This window comes from Nyctibius grandis, chromosome 3 (assembly GCF_013368605.1).
Source record: "Nyctibius grandis isolate bNycGra1 chromosome 3, bNycGra1.pri, whole genome shotgun sequence".
Classification (NCBI taxonomy): Eukaryota; Metazoa; Chordata; class Aves; order Nyctibiiformes; family Nyctibiidae; genus Nyctibius; species Nyctibius grandis.
The window spans coordinates 30,072,676-30,089,965 of NC_090660.1; positions in this window are offsets into that span (position 1 = coordinate 30,072,676).

The window sequence follows — 17,290 nt, forward strand, 5'->3', positions numbered from 1 at the left end:
CCTGAGCCCTGGGGCCGAGCGGAGAGGCTGGAGCAGTGCCGGGGGCAGCCTGCTGTCTCTGGGGCCACTGTGGGCCAGGGGGCCAAGGGACGGCAACCGTGGGCAAAAGTGGGCAGAGGCGTCTTCGTCGCCCTTGGCTGCCCCGGCAGCAGGGCGCAGTGGGTGCCGGAGCCGAGGAGCAAGGGCTATCGGGGGGAGCGCTGCGGCTGCTGCAGCCTGGGGAGCCCAGCACTGACCCTGCACCTCTGCCTGACATTCCTGCTGCAGCTCGGCCAGGGGCTGTCCAGGTCAGTTCTTTGCTTTACCTTCAGTTAGAAGTGTGTAAGAGGTCACCTGCTTGCTTGGTTGTTTTCTGGGGTTTTTTTTGCCTCTGGTTCCTTTTTAATAGCGTAACAGTTGTTGTAATGTACTCCAATTGGCTCCAGGTGCAGAGCCAACACTTGCGTGTCAGTAATTCATTCTGGAAACTGATAATGATATGTCCTAAACAAAACTTGTATTTTGCCCAAATTTTAAAGTAAAAAAAAAAAAAATATGGAACCTTTATATATGCCTATTGTGCTGGCGCATTAAAGCATAGGCAGCAGCTCACACCCCTGACCTGGGCTCAGGTCTGGGCAAACAGCAAGACAGGGTTTGAGCAGGAGACTACAGACAGCGTGAGTGAGGACCTACTGCCTACAGGCTACTGCACAGCCTCTGCCAAAGAGGAGGGCTCCGTGCCAGCCTACGGGCATCAGTAATGTCCTTTAAGTTAGTAAAAAGGGAATGTAAAGTTGGAAGCCAGAGACCAGGAGAATTAAAGCCACATTTGTTAACACAGGGGAAAGTGCAAGCTAACCTTCCCACAGCTAAGGTCTGCAGTTTGGGCTTTTTTGACTTGTTTTTTTTTTTTACTTTCGATAATTAGGGTTTAGGGCAATGACATTTTTGATGTAACTATGTGTGGAATGTTTTTTGACTAAGTAAAAAGAAAATTGATGTTAATATATATAATTGAAAATCCAATTGGAAACAAGTTGTTTTGACTTCCTAAAATTTGATATATATATATATGTATAGGTTAAGATAATGATTTGGTTTAACAACAGTGTGATGTAAATGCAAATTATGTACTCTAATAGACTGTGAAATTCCAGATCTATCAGGGTAGCTGTGTATACCATGCATAGTTAATTAATGACTGTGCAAATCAGCCAAATTAAGGTTAAACAGGTGTTAAAAAACAGGAGGATTTTGGAGCTGCTTCCTAAAGTGACAAATGATGGCTGTCATTCATCTTGTCTCTGCCATGCCACAGTTTGAGTGTGATGTTTGCTGTATTAACTCTGATTTAAAAAATAAAAGCAGTTTTATAAACCAGAACTTCAGTCACAGCTAAGCCTGACCTGCTGAACTAAGGGATGTAAAAAGTGGGAAATTAACTATATAATCTTTTATTATATTGCCAATACCATGTCCAGAAATCATTAATTATCCCAGAAAGACTGGGACTCTTTTACTTCCAGGGATTTACTTTGTGCCTTGCTGATGGCACTTACTGCCACTCACAAGGCCATCTGTCAAGGCACCAATGGATCCTCACAATACGGCCAACAATATTTTCATGAAATCTCAGAAAAGAGGTATGTGTTTGGGAAGCAAAACAGCAGGTTTGTGTCTTTCCACAACAGAACTCCTGATCCTTCCTCCAAGACCTTCATCCATCCCATGCAGGGCTGGAAGAGCAGAAAGGGGATGTGACCGCCCCAACCCGCTATTTGAAATAAATCACCACCTGGAACTAGGAGTGTATAAAACTGTTTAAAGATATCTTAGTTCTATTTTTTGTGGGGGGGGGGGCTCCAGTGTAGTTTCATTATATGATTTTGGCTAAAAGGCAATAGAAGAGGAATTTTTTTTACAGCAAGAACACTTTGGGGCAATTTCAGCTTAGACAAACCCGCTGGAAGCATGGGGTAATTCAGACACTATTAACTATGATGTACCAGGTACTACTCACTCTTCAGTGCCATCTGAATAGATCTAGTGACTGATGCCTAAAAGCAATCCTACCCACAAAATTATTCCAGAGGGGAAAAGGTGCTAAAAAAGGGAAAAGTACTCTATGAACATGTGGTGGAGGGAAGGAAAGATCACTGGTCACTGGCGTGACCAGTGGGCTGGCCTGTAACACGTATAGCTTGTATTTGTCATTTCACTGTGCTTGGAAGGCATTTCTGCTGAAAAAGCACACTGTAAAACAGAGAAGGGTTTGTAGCTGTAGGTGTGTGGATGATTGGGCCAGTTAGGTGACTGGGGTGAGTATTTGCTCTAAGGTAAAGCAGTGGCAGCCAGTCCTGGGATGCAAAAGTTACATTCTAAAAAAAAGAAAACCATCAGACACCATTTTTTGCTTATGACTTTTGGAGTCAACTGTAAAGTGAAGAAGCTGTCCTAGGAGTGTCCTCTATGCAAAAGGACTTCATAGGTCCTAAGTGATATGTGCATTTTGTGGCAAGGTGAAATAATAGAAACAGCTAGCAGAGCTGGCTGGAGTAGCTGGCAGAGCAAGGCACAGCATGGGGAAAAATTACATGCTGCGTTCATCTCCTTGTTAGGTTCTCATTTTTCTCCCTTTCAATAAAATATTTTAAGTCAATGGGTGCACCATGACAAAGAAAGAAATTTAGCTTACAGAATGCAAAAAAGTTTTCAGCTTATTTTTTTTCCCCATACCTCTTTTTCCCCATACCTCTGAAGGGCACTGAAGCCAGCATTTTATTAGCAACCTCCTTAAACATACCTACTGCTCCTGTTACTGCCGATCAAGTCCTTGTAGACTTGACTAGTCATTGTACCTGGGTCAATAAGCAAGATAAGAAATACTGCCACCGGGAACTGACATTAACTGAGGCTTAATGAAGTCAAACCAGTTTCATGTAATGGAAGAGACTCGCAAGGCAAAGGTCCTGAGACCATTTAAAGTGCCCTCTGTAAAGAGAGCTCCCCTAATCACTGCATGACGTACCATGGGGCAGCGACGAAGGGCAGCGTGCCTACGGGAGAGGCAGAGGTGCACTGAGTCTGTCAGGTTTTTGCACAACACTGGACAGCTGCCTGCTAAGCTGGGCATGCACTTTTCTATGTGCTTTTGGTGCCTTTGCTCAGGACAGGAGGCACTGGCCACTCTTACTGCCCCAGAGAAGATGAGACTGACAAGGGCTTTGCAGCAGTTTGTCCTCTGGCGCAGCACCAGCGAGTGGCCATGTCTGGGTGGTGGCAGGACAGAAACATGGGTCGTCCTGTGCTTGGGTGATGGTGGCAGAGGTGCAAGAGCTAAGGAGAGCCACAGGGGAACCAAGGCTTCACTGAGCTCATACACTGGGGCAGAGATAGGCCAAGGTCAGCAAGGCTGTCAAGCAATAATAATATTAATGGAAATCATGCATTTGTATTAATAGTAAGTTTTAAGTTTTATAACAATCACAGAATGTATTAAGCCTCAGGCCTTGTCTGGATTTGTCTACTCCTGAACCCATTTTTGCAATATTTGCAAAAATCATCCTAGAAACTTCTGTAACAGCAACTCTGTTATCCATCTTTCTTTAGCCATCTTAGTATTTATATGTCTTAGCTGAGGTTTTACTTAGCCCTGCATAATTGTGTGGTGTCAGCATGAGCAAAAATACTCATTCAAATACAGGAGGGATAAAGTATAACCAATTAAACTCTTGTAGATTGAGGCATGAATAGCATGTGATAAATGAGGAAAGGAGCACATGAGCTGCATCCAAGACCAACCTGATAAGCATTGCAGAGCATGGATGTGCCCACGAGCCAATCAACCTGAGGGAAAGTAACAGGGACTGGATGTTAACCTGGTTAACAGCAGATACGTAAGGGAGATGTTGCTTTTTCGCCCACTGGAGGGGTACCAGAAGAGGATGCTCTGGACAGAAGGAGCTCCTGGCTGACATTTCTCAGTGGCAAGCTTAGGGAAAATTAACTTAGCTTTGAGTGTGAGTCTGTTCTTCACATGTCTAATATTGCTAAAATTACATCAAGAATCAGGAGGTATTGTCAAGTGGCTGTTGTGCAGCACAGGCAGTACCCAAGACCTGTAAAACAGCATAGCATCTGTGCCTGTCCCGGGCTGAAACTCACCAGAAGGTGAGTTGCTTCTCCCTAGCACACCTATGGCTGTGAGTTTATAGGTAAGGACCTCAAAGGTTATTTTAATAAGATATTGCTTCAGTCAATTCTCAGCTGTTAAAGTAACAGAGCTCAGCTTTGGTTTTGGCATACTTTGCTGGAAATGAAAAATTCCTTGGGCACACCTGTTAATGCAGGGTCAAACTCCTATAAAATCAAAAGCTTTCAGGAGAGGAAGCTGCCCCATGCTGAAATACGATTGGAAAGGACTCAGAGATCTGTGGACCAAAAGCCCTGTTGAAGGCTAGGTCAAGCTGAGGGGATCTCCACAAGACAATGAAAGCGTTTTGTACTTCATCAGGTGGAGATTTTGCTCTATTCAGCCTTTCTTCTTGATCTCAGTTTTCTAAAAGCAGAATGAGAGGACCCTTTGCCTATGACCTGCTGAAGCTGACTCTGATTAGGACAGATGCTTTAAAATATAGACAGGATTCAGTGTAGACAGATGAGATCAAATGCTGTTTTTCTTCTTTGTGCTCTTTATGCTGTTGTTATTGTACCCTGAAAGTATGATGAATGTTACTTGTACGTGTTTGAAAATTGATTTGCATTATTTACTTATTTAATTTCCTTAATGTTGATAGAGCTAAGTAGTACAATATGGATTATATTGATTTTTTTGGAAACAAAATATTTGCCTGCAATTTCTATTAATTCACTGAAGACATTTATGCCTTACAGCGATAATCAAATAACGCATAACTGGCTTTCTAGTGCTTTCAGGAAGGATCAAGGATGAAGTGTGATCAATTCATAAAGTTCAATAGACACTAGAGCTCTGTTCTTTCTAAAACTGTCTTAATTGTCTTCATATAAGTAAAAATAAGATCCTAAAACTGGATTGACATTAGAGGATGCCTAGAGTTCTTCATCCCAGGTAAAACTTGGTTCCAGAATTCACTTCCAATTGATCAAAGTCAATAAACACTTTGTGTTGCAGGGAGCATCTCTTGTTTTGGACTCCCCAGACATGATCAAGGCTGGAGGAATAAGTTCTGAATTAGAACAAACATCCATTTTAATTGAGCTTTTGGGCTAGATATGTGTTTTCTGAAAAGCATATGCATAGAGACTTGTTAAAGAGAGTTTTTGTACATTTCAGTAAGTCAATATTGCTTTTCAGTCCTGAAGGGAAACCACACTCATTAGAAAAATCTTCCTTGCCTGGGTCTGCATTGAAAACTATGAAGAATCTGCACAGCAGTATCCCATGGCAGGCTTCACGGCTTACGGACCACTATCCTATTGTAGCAACATAACTGAGGTGAATTGTATTTGCAGATTCTAACACCTGTTAGCATAGAAGGATGACTTTTGTCAATATATTTTCCACACGGATTCCTACATGTGAGGACAGATTGTTTTACTAGCTTGACTAGAGTTTGAATGTGCATTTTGTCCAACAAAATAAGAAAGATAAGGCTGCAGTATTTGTCAAAATTACAGTTCAGTTTCTGTATATCATTCCTCCCACTAATTACCTCCTGTTTTTTGTTAATATCCTAAACAAGAATAATTTATTTTTCATGAGGAAATGATCATCCTACTTATCTGTTCTAAAGGGTTAAGTAGCTTTTTCATTGTGCTTAGGAACATAACTGTAACCTTGAATTTTTCATCACAGCCCTTCTCTCCTTCAAGGACATGCTGACTAAATTCATCCGACTTTGCCGCTCTGATTTGCATATTAAAGAATTGTTTCTTCTTGCAGAAAAAAAAACAGTGTGAGTGAAATCCATGGCTTTTGATGCCAACTGTAAGCTAGATTAATGTTAGAGAAAATAATTACAGAGACCAAAATAATATATAACTTACTAGAGAACTAACAAGGCAATAGCTAGTCAGAGGATTAACTTCTTGGAGAGTTCTGTTTCAAAGGCTTTTATCTTCCAACAATAAAACAAAATCATCTTGAAAATACCTAATACTTAAATACCATGCTGTACCTGTAGAGCTGAGCTGGAGGGCATTGATTACCCACACAGAAAACCACATCACAAAAAAACAAACATCCCAAAGCCAATATTTGGTGGCCATATACCAAACAAGTCAAGGATTGGGAAAGTGCTGTGGACTCTTCAAATGAAAAGACCAGCTTTTTGACCCAGTAAAAGTGCTAAAGTGGACAATATGATGTCTATCTTACGAAGGATTTAACATGCAGCCTGACTGATGGTCATGGTCAGATTGATCTGGTTGTAAACTTGAGCATTGAAGGTGTTGGAACAAAGCTCTTTGGCCACTTCAAAAGGTAGATGGGAGAACCAAAAAGACACTCTGCTGTCTGTCTATATGTATGCTTTGCATACTTACAGGCTGCGCTTTTCCTATGAAAAGATGAGGAAACTGAACATGTCTATAATACATGTTATCTGCCTGTGTTTGAGGAGCCAAATAAATTTCCCCTGTGTTTGGTATTCCCAAAAGGTACAGTACTTTTTGATAGTAACAGACATTTTAGAGAAGAGGCAAAAATCATGAAAATTCTTCTGTCATTCAGTTTTACTTGCTTGGAGTTAGCAACATTTGCAGGTTTGTTTACCACATCTGTAGCCAACTATCTCCTACAAATATACTTTCTGCTAGATACTGTCTGAATGCGAGGTCTATAGCCTCTCCTACAATTGTCTCTTTCACTGTCGTTTTAGGACTATCCTACTAATACAGTCCTGAAGGGCATATATGCTACCCAAAGTTCAGCCTTTTTTTTTTTTATCCCCCTGCTTGTCTTTGACTGGAACAACCTGAACTAAAATCCCCTATTTCTTCCTTTTTCCTTTCACAGAGCAGCCAGCCATCTGATGAACTAGATATAGCATCATTTCCAGTAATTGAAGCATACTGATTTCCCACGCTGAGACTATCTTTAAAGAATAGAGTCAATCTGAACTGCACTTACACCACAGAGCTAAGGTGCAATGAAAAAGTGATCATAAAGAAGCATTAGAACTGCTTCCTCTAAGGTCTCATCCTTTGCTTTCGCTTGTGGAGGATATCTTTCACCATCTATGAAGGCTTCAGTCTTACCAACAATCTTACTCTAACTCATGCCCACATGAGAAAGTGTTGCCATCGTTAACATTTAGCTAATACGCCATCACAAGCTTTTGCATCTCATTAAGGAATAGCATGTTCTGTGGTAGCTCTCTTCATATTTTCTCACTTTTGAGCACCTTTTTTGACAGAGGTGGCACATACAAAGTTCTCCAAACCAACTTCCTTGCTCTCATTACATGAGTGTGTGCCTTTTCAATTTCTACAAAGACCATTCTGGTAGCTGTCTCTTTTCTCTAAATTTCCAAGCAAATACATACAGGATGCTTTCCAGTCTTTCCTACCATGAAACTGTCTAACACATCTAAATTTCAGCTTCTCTACAGATGCTTCCAGTAATCTATGCCAAGGCTTCATATTCTGCAGCACAATTTCACTTGGGTAATTTGTGCTGAGCTTAATACTTCTCCACATTTAAATATATACTCTGCAAAGATTTTACATTGGTTTAGTACTTTCTCTGACCTAGGAAAGCAATCAAATATGCCTTCCATAACAAGTCACTTCAGCAAATGTATTGGCACTTCATCAAGAGACTTTCCTCACTTTCATTTCCCTACCTGCTTTTATGACTTGCTCCTTCTAAATACAGACAATCTCATCCCAGTTGGATTTACATGATTTAATTCCTCTCTTGCATTCTCTTCATGTAGTACTCTTGCAAAATAATCACTTCAAGCATTGCTAATTAATTCAGCATTCATTTTCAATATACCTTATTTACCTCTAACGTAAGCAAGTGTGTTTGTATCCTTATCATTTGTTCTCTTGCCTGGGTGAGCTTGCAAATGATTTTTTTCTGTGTCTTAAGTCCTCCCCTCCATGAAGAGCTATAAAGTTCACTGCTAACTCCACTTTTAGCTGACACTGCTTCTTTGACATCCTTTTCACTTGTCATATTTTCATTGTTCAAGTGATTGTCCCTCTCTTTTCAACTCAATTACTTGAGTTTTTCATGAACAAGTCTACTTTATTATCCAGTTCTGCTCTGATATTGGTACTGGGGACTTCTTGCAGAAAACTTACCTATAGTTCCTAGGCTGTGCCATTTGCCTTAATTGCCTTAAACAGATCACAGATCTCAGAGGTGTTGTTAATATCATCTGGAAAACTGGGATTGCATGTACACAGTAGGATATGTTCTTGCCCACCCAGTGGATTTGTCGCAGTGATTTTTCTGAGGTTGTGATGGTATTCTAGACAGCAATTAATTTCTTCGGCCCAAATGTCCGTAAGTAGCAAAACACTGTTACGTGGATGAAGAATCAAGGTAATGCAAAGCACACAGGAAAACTTAACAACCATTTAACAAATTTTATAAAATGTTCAATGCTTTAAAGCTTCAAATATAATTTTTATGGATAGATTTTTTTTTCAGTAGATCTCATTAGTAAACATGAGTTCCTTTTGAAAAATTGGTCCTTGATCTTTTTTCATGAAATACATCTTCTACCAAACAGTTGATGGCTGCACAGTATGTTTGTAGTAAAGCCAGAGAAACTGGGCACCGTATCCTGACTCACTGTGTTGTGTTTTTACTACCCAAAAGCCTTCCACTGTGCAACCCTTGTTTTGTCTGGCTACTGTGCATAAAATTCGACAGGAAAGCAGAGAAAACATTGGCTTTCTGAAGACGAAGAAAGATTAATCATCTTTCCAATGCCTCAGTGTTGCAATGGAAAATAATTTCAGTGGGGCAGCAGACAGTATGTGTACAACAGCCACTTGCAGCCAAGAAGAGAGAAATGGGATAGCCTCTAACCAGAACACCTAAAGCTCTGTCATTTCACTTGAGTGTTAATTTAATTCTTTGACAAGGTTACCTTAATTAGTTGGCAGATGATGGAAAGAAACCTGACAGCTAAGCATAACCTGACAGGTCTGGAATCACTGCGGTCCCCTCTGCCTTTTCATTTTGAGGTGAAATTCAGGCTAAAATGTGCATTGCCATGAGGCTAAATATTGGCATGGAAGTTCTTGCACCAGATGTTAGTTTCACTTTTAGGACCTTTTGGAGGCATACTTAGAATATTTTAACAACAAGAACAGAAATGCATAAGAGCTTACTTTTTAAAGGACCAAAGTCAAGGCTGACTTTTTCCAGTTTTAGTCAGCAAATAGGAACTGTCCAAGCCTTTACAATATGAGAATACTTATTTATCTCCAAAAGGGTGTGGGGACCTGGCAAAATATGAAAATGAAACAGCTTTCAGGGTCAGTGAGGAAAAAATGAAATAAGATGCATTTCGGGGGAAAAAAAAAGCTGTGTAAACCTGTTTTTATTATGATTTAAACAATTATACAGTGATTAATAGCACAATTCACTGTATAATTAGGACAGCAGGCTCATTTTCAGCTTGCCTTCTGGTGGTTAGAACTAGGTCTGAGAAATGGGAATTACAGATACCACGTCTGGGACTGCCAATGAGCATTTGGGCTTGATCCTGCAGATGTTTCTGCATGCAAGTACCACTGCCTACATGAAGAGACCCACACCTCTGTGGAACCGTTTGTAGGTGTTAAGCTGCACAGGGCTGTGCACTAGTTCTAGGATCAGAGTTCTAACCTCTGGCTTGGTTTTTGAGGTCCAAAATGTGCCTCTGTACCCTGAAGGTGAACGCAGCCCTCAGTTTCCTTTCCTCCATCACTTCCAGGTAAATCAGTGGAATTTCTGCCTAGAACTATTTTTTTTCCCTTAAGTTGATCTGATTGTGTTGACTCCCTGGAGCCCAAATGCCACACATGATATTTAAAACCTCAGAAACTTTTGTATGACATTTCTGTTTCATAATGTTGTTCTGACTGAGAATGAGCATGAGCGAGAGATGAGACGACGATGAAAATCTGGCGTGGAACAATTCAGGGCACTACAGCTCAGCTGGGTGCGTATCGATGTGGTGGTGTTTCCCTGCGTTGCTTTTATGTTGCCTCAGTTGTAATATTAGACACTGCTCAGTAAAGCAGCTTGTAATTTCTCCGTTGAGACTTTTATAGCTTTCAGGCTCACCAAGCAGTCCTTTCTCTCACATCTGACACTATATTATACTGACAACAGATAACATCCTCTCGGCACAAGCAGTTCTTGTCTGAAATTTTGCACTTCTCACATATTTGACCGCAGGACGGGAATTTTTTACATTGAGCTAAGAAAATATTTCACTTCAAATTATTCATTATTTATGAATCTCATCCAGTTTGGCCCAAGGGACATTCCTGTTTTCTACATATTATAGAAGTGACCTTGCTCAGGTCTAGGTAAGGGTCTGCTGACTTTTCCAACAAAACCCGCTGTCAGAGGTTAGCACCTCAGTCATAAAACATCTGATACGGCAAGCAACGTCTCTTCTCATGGAGGATACTCTTTCAGTATGGAAACACTGCATTGTAGACCGGTCTCCGTTTCCAGCTTTTCTTTTTCTCTTTTTTATAATCAAATGGCATTTCTCTTTGAGAGAAGCATGCAATGCATGCTGCTAAGACCGCCATTTCCAGGGAAATGGCCCCTCCCGGGTATAGCAACTGTCACTCTTTTCAGGCTGCCAGGAAAGGTCCATCTGACTGAGCCTTCACTGCTTGTTTAATCACCGAGGAGAGGTGTTGTACCTACACGCTGCCAGCCCACTTTCCTACAGGTGATATGCTTTGCATAGGTCTGACCCTTAGTCCAACTGTTATGAGTGACAGCCCAAGTCAGAAGTACCTTCAGTGCCGAAAACACTTGCAGAGAAGTTGCAGGTACGTAAAACAGGGACACAGCCTGGGTGTGGCTTTTGCTGGCTAGGACAGGAAACAATTTCTTTCCCAACTGAAAACCTGAAAACCCTGGCAACCATCTGAATCAAAGCCATAAGGAACTTGCAGGAAAGGAAACCAATTCTCCACAGCCACCTAAAGATGGTTGTTTCCTGATGAGATTTGGGTAAGTGTTGTATAATTAGCACCACTCAACATGTTCCATTAAAGAAACCTCTGCCTCAGCAGAGAGGTTGTGGTCTGGTTTCTCATGCAGCTGGAGGGTTCATTGCACCTTGACTCCTAACTGGATGACGCTTACATTTCAGAGTTTTGTAAGGGATAAATGATGACTTAAATCTAATGTTTTTTTGTTCTAATATGAACACAAACATCTGAAATATTATTTTTTATTATTAGGATTTTCCATTTCAAACCAAAAGGCAGGTTTCTCTTGAAGTCAGTCCTAAACTTGACTATATGACCAACATACAGGTGTATAACTTTCTTTTCTGTTATTCAGAAAAAAATAAACTTTGAAATATTTAAAAGATTTAGTTTCTAGTTTTCTGAGAACAGTTCCTGCTCTCTCAAATTTTCTTTTCATTTTATATCATATCATCTTGATGTCTATTTACAGCACCTGGCTTGGAATCTATAAATAATAACCTCACTTTCGAAGCAAAATTTCCTTTCTAATAAAAAAAAAGCTCTGTTAACATTACAACAGTCATAGGTTTTTTCCAAATAAGAAAAGACAGAACATTGAAAGCCAAGGTTAAAGCTGACTTTCAGCGATAAAGAGAAAATAAAATTAAGTGCAGAATTTTTCAAGAGTGCTATTAAATAATTGTGCATTGTCACTCATATAAATACTATATATATGTATATATTTATATTAATATTTTGTGTGTGTGTGTGAGTATTTGGTACATAAGTATATATTTCAGCAGCTGGCTTAGCACAATTCTGATGTTGTTAATTATCCAATCCAATTAGATGTTTACACGTGTTATCTACAGATTCATAACATCACAGACAGAAATCTGGACTATCAAGATTGCAAAGATCAATACCAGAACCAGAAAATGATGGTCACAGCACTCAGTCTAACTGGCCAACCCTGTGGTATGCCTTAGTCCTGCTCCCCAGGGTCACATCCTTGTTTCATAGCAGAAAGATGCTTCAACATGCTGGTGCCCTTCCAAAACAAGAACCATACACAAAGGCAGAGGAAATCCACAATGAGTTTCTGAACAACCCCTGTTGGAAGCAATAAGAAGAGCTGGGAACCAGGGCACGCCGGGAAATGCCTTTGCTTGACAAGGCAAACAGCCTCAGTTTCTCTTGCTCACTTCTACTCCATGATTTAAAAAACCTGACTATGGCAAGGTATCACACTCAGACCAGAGCAATTATCGTTTGTAATTTTGAGCCTACACTCAAAACTGTTCAAACAGGTCTTGACAGTAATTAAGTCAATGACGTTCTGGAGACTCCGGTATAATTGTGAGAAGACCGAGTCCTCAGCCTTCTTTTGTAGTTAAATATTTTTTCAGCACTCACATCATTTGCACAGAAATAGATTTTACTAACCTCTCTGGACACGTGCTTTGAAGAATTAACTACTGTGTAAAAGAGAACAATTCCTATTTCCAGAAAAAAAACATGGTTTTTAATTGAAAGATCCATCTGAACTGGCTGTCAGCTTGCTGCCTCTTTTGGTAAAATCATGTGGGAGAACAGGAAGAATTCACTCGCTGCCCACCCTTAGTGAAGGGTGCCCACACTCAGACCACTTCAAACAGTGGGGGTTTTCCTTTTCTTTTTGGAGAAGGGAAGAGTTTGGGCATCACTGTTGCTCCATGAACAAGCCCAAACATTGTTAGCTAAATTAAATTCAGGAGTGCAGTTGTGATTTTGCATATTGGGCTTGCACCTGTCAGTAAAGAATGGGAGGCCACAGGTTTGGGCAGGTTTTACTCAGATTTTACAATCAGTTTCTCCAAGACACATTTCTTTCACATACAACAATACAGAAAATATTGCCCAAATGTTCACTAATTCTGTTGGAAAGCAGATGAAAGATTTCCCTCTGCCAAACCAGGACACCCTCCAAGGCATTTTTCTTCATTGGAAGGAGGAGCATCAATGGGATTTCTAGCAAAGCTCATTAACTAGATTATTATATTGCAAACACCGTGCTAATTGCGCAGATCAATAATAATGATTTTGAGATGCTGTCTTAAGGCCAACTGCCTCACTGCAAAATATTAAATACACATTGCTTCACAGGTGGCTTTCTAGTAGTGCCATACAGATAGGACAGGGATATACTGATAGTAGAATAACTGTGAGAACTCCAAGTACTTACAAGCTATTTTTCAAATCAGTTACTGAGCTGCATGGGAACTGGAGAGTCCAAGTCTGAGGAGGGCATGATTTGAAGTTTGTGTACACATTGCTAGAAGGCAGGTGCAATTGCACCTTGCCATCATTGCTCTTAATAAATACCTAACTTAGTTTTATGAATTGACTCTGTGAGTACATCATTAACCAGCACAGGGTAAATTCATCATGGTGCCCAAGATAAACTTAGAGAGATCCACCACAGGGAGGAGAATGTGACTAATGCATATGGAGGGTGGAGAAGAATTCAAAACTACAAAGCAGCTGCAGTACAGGGTGCTGGGCTGACAGGAATGCTGTATTTCCAGAAAAAAAAAATCAGTTCAAAGTAGACAGCTGTCAGAGCCCTATGATTTTGGAGAAGGAGATGGGGATGCTTCTTTGAGAAAAAACATGAAATAGGAGATAAAGAAGAGAAATTGTGTCTTGTGTGACAAGATAATGTGACTGGGGGAGGTTCAGACAGGAAATTCCTTGCTTATTTTCGAAACAAAAAAACCCACATGGAAATATTAACAGTAAAATCAGAGAAAACTCTTAAGTGGAATGTATTAACTGGTTAATTTGGGGGTTTATTTTGAAGATCTGGAATATACATGCATATTTGCTTCTACATGCATGTGCACACAGATATATGCATATATGCATACTCATTTTTATATAGACATTTGTATATTTATGTATGTATATATATACAGACACACATACACATTCAGTTCCACATATAGCAGATGTCTGATTGGCAGTTCCAGACCCATTACATGTTTTGAGTACCAGTTCCTACCTGCTTTAAGAATGAAGTGGGATATTGAGCAGGAGATTAACCAGTATGCTCCATTAATCCAAGTAAAAGGTAAATCATGTCAAACAGTTAGTCAAGCCATGTTTATTGTCCCTTTTTACCTGCAGAGTATAGCAATGAACCTGGCCATAAGGCTTAATGATTTTTCCTTACACCAAACAGCTAACGAAATGAACCAAAGATGTATAAACCATAACTTTCATGCATTTGTTTTGCATCCAAAATGTTCTATTTTTGAAATACCTTATGACACACAGAACAAGTATGAAAATCGAAACTCATCATTCCAGTTGCATGATAAATTTCTCAGTCTGCCAAACACTAAATATAACCCAAGGTGAAGAAGTTTTACTGTTCCTTTATTTTTGTTCTGTTCCCAGGTTTTATTCTACTCAAACAATCATGGAAACTGTAAACTGGAAAATAGCTCTAAAACGAATCACTGCAGAGAAGTTCACAATGTACTGCCTGAAAATTTTATCAAAGAAATGCTTGAACCTCGCTAGCCCTTTACAATATCTGCGGATCACTTTTACTATCTTTTTATCAACATTTTTTTCAGATAGATAGAAAATGTTCTTGAAAAGGCTCCCATGAGATTGAGTATCTGTGTGTCATTATCAATCCAAAGTCAGAAGAAAAGCCTCACAATTACCTTATGATTTCTTTGTGAGCTTGGGAGACATAAAAAAAAATAGTGAAGGCAGCAGAAAAAGTATTACACATAAATGTATTTTAGCTAGTTTCTCCCTTGTTTTAAAATATAAAATGAAATACATAAGTACAGTAAGAATATAAGAGGCAATGGAAAACCGAAAAGTTATTGTTTCTGAAATCCATTTCCATTTGAAAATCCACTTCCATTTTTATTTTCTTCTGTCAGGAAATTGAATAATTAAATCAAAATCATCAGCGTTAAACATAATCAACACATAATCCTCATTATGCTATACTATATTATCTTGAAGTCTCCTTGCTAACCAGCTAGTTACCTTTAAGAGCTTTAGTTGAAAGCTTGCATCTTGCATGAGCATGTAACACTTACCACAGCCATGCCTATAGGCAACACAAGATGGTTTGCCAAATCTTAAATTATGTATATTATAGGTTATTCAGTCTAGGAATAAACTATTAAATCAGTAGCTCAAACTTCAGCAGCTACGCAAATCTGAGACTGGACCCTGTGCTGTAGCGCTGAGGTGGTAAGTTGAGGATAATGGTTTAATGAAGTTTTATGAAAAGCCCAACATCAAACAGACTAACACAAATACTTTTGAGACTGTCTGTATGAAAAACTTTCTCAGTGCTGCAATGCTCTTGGTAGACTTCAGACCAAAGATGTATTTAAAAATTACACTTATTAAATGAATTATTTGCTTATATGATTGTTACCAAATCAGTAGAGAGAAACATCATTGCAAATTTGAATGAATATTCATATGGTATAAATAAACAATGAATAGTCAACATGGCAAGCTGACAAAATTTATGCTAAAATTATGTTGAAATTGGTTTTGGAACAAATTCAAAATTCATAGCCTGTTGGCAAATAATTTGCAGAAAGAAAAAGAGCTACAATTGCCATAAAATCATTTGCATACTTCACTCCTTGCACTGAGTTATTTTATTTAGCCATAAGGACTCTAAGCCTTCTAAGTCTGAAATCAATTCCTATGTGAAATAAACAGGTTTTAGAAGATACGCTGATAAATAGTCTTTGGGTCCCACCATTAACCCTCTTATCAAGACAGATGAACAAAGCTGGTCTACAGACTCTCTTATTTAAACACCATTACATATCCTTGGATATCATTACTGGAAATTAAAACATATTAATTTTGAATTCCTGTTCCAATACTGAACCCAAGCTGATCTTTCATTGTCTTTCTTTTCCCATCATCCGATGCTTAAGGGGGAAGTTAAGCAGGCAGCCATCCCTATCCTGGCCTGACTTTTTCATAACTTTTGGTTCAAAAGTCACTTCAGCCACTGGAGCCCATTAACACCTGGTATACCTTCCAGCCAGACTCTAACTCACTCAACACTTGTTTGGCTTCCCCATCAGCTGGCTTTTATTGCAAACATATCCACCTTTTATTTTGCTGTCATTGTGCCCGTTCCAGCACCGGTTTATTATCTACTCTATCAAAGCATTTTACTTTAAATAGACTATGCAGACAGCTGCATTGGCAGATGCCCTGTTTCCCTGGGATGGATTTATCTTTCTGAGATTGCATTTTTCATAGGAGGAAGCTGAAGACATTGTTTCTAAAGACCTTCAAGTTTGTGCTTTTATTACTGACACTGAATTTCTTTGGTTTTGAAATTCACAACTTACTTTACCTTGTCTGAATCACTACTGAATAGAATAAAGAAGGCAGATCCTTTTTTTAAAAAAAACCTAAAGGCAAATTTGAACCCACAAAAAGTGGTAACATGATGCAAATATATGAGTTTAGCCACAGCTGGGGCCTGATAACTAAATTGATGACAGTGTGTGCTTTATCATGTAAGCTGAACAGTGACTACTTGTCACCATATCCCTGGACTTCCTACCCACAATGTCACTGTGCTCCTTAAATAAGGGACTGTACCATACACTTAACTAAGAAAACAACTTAGAGGCAATTTCTCAAGTATCTGCAGACATCACATTGTCAAAATCTGTTTCTTTTTTCAAGCCAATAATCTTGCAAATAAAAGCAAGAGGCTGAAACACTAAACTTTATTATAATGTCTTCACTCACAAGATTTCCACAAAATCAGCAAAGCTCCAACTAATTACCATAGTCTTAGAACGTGGAGATGAAGACATTGTGAGGCTTCTTAGAGGAAGACCTCTTTAGAGAGGCAGTATGGAAGGAAGGTGGGAGTTGAAAACCAGCCATGAAGCCAACATTTTGAGCTTAATTAAAACAAGAAACTTTTATCTAAAAAAAAAACCCCAAACTACTATTGAGTCATTGAGAAGTATTTGGGGGAATATTTCCAACTCCAACTCAATTTAATGATCATTAAAATCTTATAGGTACTTGAAAAAACAACATAAATCTGACTGCACACTCACTATTCCTGCTGAATCTTTACCATTCTCTGTAT